This window comes from Tetrao urogallus (genome assembly GCF_951394365.1).
Source record: "Tetrao urogallus genome assembly, chromosome: 1".
NCBI classification, from domain to species: domain Eukaryota; kingdom Metazoa; phylum Chordata; class Aves; order Galliformes; family Phasianidae; genus Tetrao; species Tetrao urogallus.
The window spans coordinates 114963061-114970544 of record NC_136813.1 but is presented as its reverse complement, the minus strand read 5'-3'; positions in this window follow the sequence as shown (position 1 = coordinate 114970544).

Here is a 7484-nt window from a genome sequence, read left to right as displayed (position 1 = left end):
AAGAGAGGAGACTTGGTGTCCCAAGGAAGTCAACAGTTTAGGAGGTGCATAGCTCAGGTAGGTATGTTGGCTTGCTTGAGGACGTTAAATCTACATCTCCAATGGGAATGGGATTGGAATGGTGTGGTAATACCTATTTTTGAATCTAATATTTTATGAAAGCTCACGTGCATTCAAACAATTGGGATGTGTTCAAATCCTTGGACTCTCATTAACTGCTTTCTGTGTGTGGGATGGTCTGTCCAGATGGCAAATTGCACGATAGATGAGCAAGCAACTTCACTGTCATTTCTCTCTACAGTTGAGGAACAGCCAGGTCATTGGAGATCTTCTGAAGAAACTTCCCATTACTTGTCCCTGACACTGTTCCTGGTAGTGGAAGTGGTCACTCAGCCAAAGGGGCTAAAGGTGAGGGCAGACAACCCCGGTGAATAAAAAACAGCATAGCACAGTGCAAAAGGAGTGGGTCAAAACCATTTATGGGATCTAGGGACTCCTGAGCAGGAAGGTGGTTCCAGAAATTGAAACAGGTAGATCACTGTGTGTGAAGCGGTGAGGTGGTTAGAAAAGACAACATGGTAGCCTAGGGGAGAAAAAGGTGTGGGTGAGGAAGAGAATGACAACAAACATCTACCTGGATTGCAAACCTTTGTCTCTGATCACAGCTGTGGCAAAGGCATAACTGCTTCTTGGGAGAACAAAGGAAATGACGATTCTTGATTTTAGGAATGACAAAGGCTTAATAGTAAACAAGGGGATATCAGGCTGGCGGACAGCCTCCAGTGGGGTTCCACAGGGCTCCATCTTAGGGCCAGTTCTCTTCAGTGTTTTCATTAATGACTTGGATACAGGACTTGAACGCAAACTAAGTTTGCAGATGATACTAAGTTGGGAGGAGCTGTTGAATCCCCTGAGAGCAGAGAGGCCTTGCAGAGAGATCCTGACAAACTAGAGGGCTGGGCAATCACCAACTGCATGAAGTTCAAGAGCAAGCATCATATTCAGCACCTGCAATGGGACAATGCTGAATATATGTACAGACTTGGGGATGAGAAGCTGGAGAACAGCCCCACAGAAAGGGATGTGGGGGTTCTGCCTGGTGGAAAGTCAAATCTGAGCCAGCAGTGTGCCCTGGCAGCCCAAAGGGCCAACTGTACCCTGGGGTGCATCAGGCCCAGCACTGCCTAGGCAGGGGGAGGGGTTGTCCTGCTCTGCTCTGTGCTGTGCGGCCTCACCTCCTGCACTGGATGCAGCTGTGGGTGCCACAGTGTAAAAAGGACATAAAACTGTTGAGAGAGCATCCAAAGGAGGGCTACAAATGCGGTTATGGGTATGGAGGACAAGCTGTCTGAAGTCCCATGGTTCATTCAGCCCAGAGCAGAGGAGCTGAGGGGAGGCCTGATGGCGGCTGCAGCTCCTCACAGGGAGCGGAGGGGCAGCACTGATGACTATGATAGAACCTTGCTGCTTTAATTACAGCCACTTCAAGCATTGCTTCAATTATGACATTAAGTGTCACATTTTCAGTGAGCCGAAATCATTCTGCAGTCCCGAATGAAACCTCAGGACCTGACACAGACCCACACTTGACTGCACCTCACTGACCCAGCCTTTCTGCACTGCCAGCACAGCAGCAGTGACAAGAGCAGTCTGGTTTTGTTTATAGTGTAAGAGCAGTCTGTACATCCGGTAACGCTCAAGCAATCTCTAATGGTAATTCAGCATTTAATGCTTGCTTAACATGACCAGAAGGTGTTAATGGAGCGTATTAAGGAAGTATAACTTTTGCTGAGGTTCTTGCTTAGGCAGTGATGGTCGTGGGAAGCAGACCTCCTAACCAGTGACCTTCCCAAAGCATACTGAAGTGTGCTAGAAGAAAAGGAGCTGGAGAAAACAAGTAGTGTCACGGGCTTCAGAGATGAAGGATTCTCTTTGTATTCTGAGAGTGACTGTACAAAATGCCTGGCATTATTACTTAGCTAAATAGAATTTTCTACTTGTGTTGGATTATTTTAAATGTCAATTTGATTACTCTAAGTGCTGTTGATTTGTCCCTAAGAAGTGTATTACTTCAATATAGCCTTACATTGAGAAAATACTTTGAATGGTGATACCATTTATTAATGTTATTTTCCATCTCCCACCAGACGTTAGCTTTGCTCACAGCTTTGTTTTTAGAGGTGAGTTTACAGCATTAGTCTCAGCTGTAAGCAGAGCTGCCCTCTTCATGAAAGTCATGAAGGGGCTCCAACTGTTCCATCTACTGCCACAAGAGAAGGCAGATATGGCCTTTGTGATTTCCATACCTTAAGATGGAGGCTGGTCAGCCTGGTACCTAGCTGTATCACAGTCACCTGAGGGGCAGGGAGCATTCACACATCCTGGAGATGCCTCCTAAAATGATGGAAACCGCTGCTTTCCCTAATTAATTCTTTTAAGGATTCTATAGTCAGAGTTGCCATTTTCTCTTAGCGATAAAGTAAGTCTTCAGCACTGATGGGCCTTAAAATTCACTAGATATTAGCTGCAAGGATTTATGGTGTTCTAGGCTTTTTGCTTTTTTTTTCCCCTATACTCTACATTTCAGCTTCCAGTTCCTGCTTTGTATTGCTCAGCCTGTGGCACTGCTGCTGGCCTCTACCTCAAAAACAGCAGCATTTTGGAAACAGTGAAAACCATCCATCCATGGAGAGCTTGTACAGATGATACCATGAAGGCCTGGGGCCGGATTCTTAGGGGAGTACATCAGTGCAGCTTCATAGAGCCAGAGGCTTCCTGCTCCCTGCTGGCCAACATCCACTGCCTGGTAGTCACTGCAGTTTAAGTGCAAGTGAGCAGAGGGGAAAATCACAAGGAGAGTGGGGAAAGGAGCCCAAACACATCACTTTGTAACTAAGATGAGGGCTTATGCTGAGCACAGTTCTGCCTCCACCCACTGTAGTCTGGGAATTGGGATCACCTGGTGCCTATTGGAAGTCCTCTGTGAGCTGTACCACTGAGGCTGGAGCTCTGAGCAGAACGTGCCCTGGACCTCTCTGCTCACCCACGGACACAGCCTGGTCCTCTCCAGTGGGTGGGGAAGGGACTCCATTACTGCTAGAGCAAGGCTACTGTCACAGTTTTTGCTCTGGTTGTTAAAGATGCTTGGCAGTAACAGCTAATGATTCCAGAAGCACTAGTATAATTTAGTTCCCACATGGAGAAGGAAGGAAATGAAACAGAAATCTCCCTTCCTCCCTAATGTTTCCCAATAGTGCCTTTCTGCCCTCAAGTGAGGCCTCTGCCATCAAAGGGGACACAGGAGATGAGAAAAAGAGTTTGCTCATTTCTCTGTCATCTCTTTGGAGAGTTGGTTTCCTGTGTTATTCCTGGCATTGTCCCAGACAAGGAGGAAGAAAGCTCAGAACATCCTTGCTGAAAGAAGCACCAAAGGTGAGATGCTTTGGCCTGGGAATGTAGTCCACATCAAGATCCACTGTGCTGTGAGGTATTGCTAACAACGTGCTGCTAGTGACCTGGCTGGTCAGCTGGGTTTCTGTCTCCAGGAGCTGACAGTGTGAGCATTGCCTCTTCTTGGTACCAGGACAGAGAGCGCCGCTCACATACAGCCCTGGACTTTTGGAGACTTCTTGTGACAAAAGGGCACCCGGAGGCCCAACACTGTTTTAAGGCCAGCCCTGTATGATTTTGTGCAGTTTGTATCAATAAAGAGGAAGGCATTGGAGAAATACCTCTTACGATGCTGCTATCATCTTCAGCTGCAAGAAAGATACCGCGTTTTGCTAATGTGTCTCATCCTTGGGACTCAGCCCTGGAGCCAGCAAGCATTGTAGTGCCCCTAGCACCCACAGCAAAATAAAATGCAGATCTATCTCTTCCTTGGGCTAAAAGCAACTTATGTAGGAACACCACACTTTGTCCATATGGGACTGCTGAAGAGTACACTTGCAAAGTTTTGGAAATTTGAGGACTGGCCTTGGCACTGGTAGCACAAACCCTGTTGCCTGAACACCACAGGCAGCTACAAGTTGCCATGGCTCTTGTTCCTTGGGCTGCTCGGCATAGCCTGGGAGCTGCCCGCTGCCATCAGCCTCTCAGTGCTTTCAGGTGAGGGAAACATTTCCAAGAATTCATTTGATACCTGTATTTAAGCCATTACATCTCCCTGCAGGCCTGCTGGAGGCTGGGCTGTAATGAGGGAGATGAGTGCCCCGGTTATGGCTCTCCTAGTACCTCTTTGCTCTCTCCACATCCATGAGCAGAACACCCTGTACTGCTGGGAGCTGCTCTTTCAGTGCCATCTCCTGCGCAGTGCTTCTGACCACCTCAAGAAACACGCTTCCAGGCACAGTGTTTATTTGCTTTGTTTTCAGTATTTCTAATGGCTTGACTCACACCTTTCCTGGGGCAGACCTCCTTAGCTGGTAAATTAGCAGTCCCACACAGAGCCCATTAGTGACTAAGCCAGAGGTCTTCAGTTCATGGCAGCACCCAGACATTCAGTGCCTTCGTGAGGCTCTACTACATGAGCAGCAAATAATAGAGTCAAAAAACAATAGAACAGGAAGGGATGGAGATGAGAGTGTTTTAACACCTGTCTTCACGGAAGAAGTCCACACAGTTTGCCAGGTCTGTCATTTATGAGGATAAGCTCTTTTACTCCGCATTTCAGATGGATTCCAGTGATGTAACAAACACAAATTCCAGCTTCCATTTGCTGCTCTGGCAGCAGCTCCTCCCTCAGCTGCACAAAACACCCCGTCTGTCAGCATCCCAAAGGCAGATGTGCTCCAGCAGAGCTGGCAAGCTCCCTGAAGAACTTCCTGCACATGTTTCATACACACCTACATGACACCACACTCAGAGGAAACACCCTAACAAAGAAGTGTTTTTCATGTGGAGTTGACCCCTTTTTGCAGCTTGCTGCTGCCTGGTGTTCTTGCAATAAGGTTTCCAGCTTGGTGAAAAGCAGAGGCAGGTCTATTCAGATGAGCTCAGAGCACATTACCCCTCTTAATGGGCTGCTCAGAGACAGGGGAATATGCCAGACTAAGTGGATGGAGAGCCACGGCCCTCCTCAGCATATTGTGTTTTTCTTCGCTTCTGTATGGCACCCATGTGGCCTGGGAGAGTGTGTGGAAGGGAAATGTCTCTAAGATGCATCACTTTCTGAAGGCCGTGTTTCCCTCCAACCTCGGCTCTCTCCAGTTTCCCCTGTTGTAATGGGGTAGCTTTCATCTCCTGACATCACTAGGAGGTTTGGGAGATGTTCAAAGTACATCTCCTTGGAAGGAAGTGTTGCTCAGAAAGGAAGAATAATGATGGTGACAGAGCAGGGAGAGCAGACACATTTCCCCAGAAAGATTTTATAGCTTGATTTGCATTAAAAAAAAAAAAAAAATTGTTAGAAGCAGCAGGGAAACATCGTGAGAAATTCAGTAACTCAAAATATTTCAAAGGGAGGAAAAGAATAAGGGGAAAGAGAAAAAAAAAAGATAAAATTCAGTCATACCAAATCACATCTAGATCAAGAAGCAGGAAAGCCTAAGTGCTGGGGGCTGACCAGCCTGGAGCTGATGCTGGTGATAAAACAATCAGAATGACCTATGCTGTCATTCTCTTGTACAGGAAAGGTTGGTTTGGATGCTGCAGCCTAACCAGACCCAAGTCAGCTGCTGGCCACCATTCCATGGTGCTGGCACATTCCTCCTCCTCCTCCTCCCGGCAGTGTTGAAGGACATAGGAAAAGCACTGCCCCTGCAGCAGCGTCTGCCAACTCTGGAGAGGCAGGTTGCCATGGTCAGAAGCACAACAAAAGCATTTCAGAACAGGAGGATCGGCTTACCGGGTGCACCTGAGCCAGATCCTCACGCTGCTCACAGCTTTAGCCCACTGCAAAATCACCACTGCTCATCCTCCTCTCAGCAAGCAATGGTGTGGAAGGGACTAGCAATGGATTCTAGGTGAAAAACACAAAGAAGCAGCTTTAGCCACACCAGTATGCCCCGCTCCCTTTCCTTCTCTGCCAAATGCACATCTCTGCACTCCCACATTCCTGCTCAGCACTGCCTGATTTCAGGGCTGGACCCCAACACCCAGCAGGGTCTGCACATCTCTGGCTACGTGCAGGCAGCGGGCACCAGCCCCAGTGCACAGCAGAGGAGCTGAGCTGCAGCCTGCGCTGCTGCCAGCCCAGCCCTGCTGCCACTTCAGCATCAGCGTTCAAAGGGATGGAAATCAAATTATATTTAGGTCAGGAATGTGTTTGAAGCAAAACTATGTATTATATTTAAAGCATCTTGTTTAGAGACTCTCCGCTGCTGCCAGGATGGCTGCTGCAGGAACACTTGCTGTCTTTAATATGATCCTAATGATGCAGCAGGAGCTTCCAAAATCTGATTGTTGTTTAGCCATAAATTAAGTTCACTCTCTCTCTTAGCCTAATTAATGATGCTAAATAAGAAGCCACCTGCTGGCAGCTCATTAGGTATCCCAAACAGCGACCAAGCCAGGGACACAGGTCCTGCCCGGGACTCACTGAAGACATGGCCACATCAGTCCAACAGCAGCCCCAGGTGATGTCCTGCAGCGCTGCTTGACTCTTCCTTCTTCCAGGGGACAGAGCCTACAGCCCTGCTTGCTCATGCCAGTGCACAACTGCAGGCAGGGACTGTTCTGTTCCTCCACAACTCACTGTTGCAGACACACAGAGGGCTTGCCCCACCACTGTGACACCTCGTGGCCTTTCACCTGCTCATAGAACTTCCAACCTTCACTTTATGTCTGACTACCATGGGAATATTCTCTCCTCCGAAGGGGCCCTGCAGGAGGCAGAGAGCCAAGCAGAGCTCTTGTACCCCCAGGCCCCTCAGCATCCCCCCAGTGCTCTGTGTGGCAGGCACGCTTGGGCCGGGCACTTTCCATGGCTCCAGGAAGAGGAGATGCTGCTTTTCCACCCTTCCTCCCTCCTGGGAGCTCCTGGGAGCAGCAGCCTGGTTGGTCTGTTGGAAGGAGGCTGCAGCACAGCACAGCAGACTATCTGGTGGAGGAAGCTGCTTTTTGGGAGCTTTGGGGCTTGGAGCATCATGTTCACTTTTGGGTTCCTCACTACAAGAAGAGCTTAAGTTGCTTGAGCATGTGCACAGATGAACAACATATTTGACAAAGGGACTGGAAAACAAGGCCTGTGAGAAGTGGCTGAGGGAATTGGGGCTGTTCATTCTGGAGGAGCCTGAGTAGTGGCCTCATTGCTTTCCATAGCTACCTGCCAGGAGGGTGCAGTGAGGGGGCTGACAAGTGATAGGACATGGGCAGAAGCCTCAAGTTGCACCAGGGGAGGTTTAGGTTGGCTCTCGTCAAGAATTTCTTCATGGAAACAGTGATCAGTTCTTGGAATGGGCTGCCCAGGGAAGTGGTAGAGTCCCTATCTCTGGAGGTGTTTAAAGGGTTGTATGGATGTGGCACAAAGGGACAGGTCTTGAGTG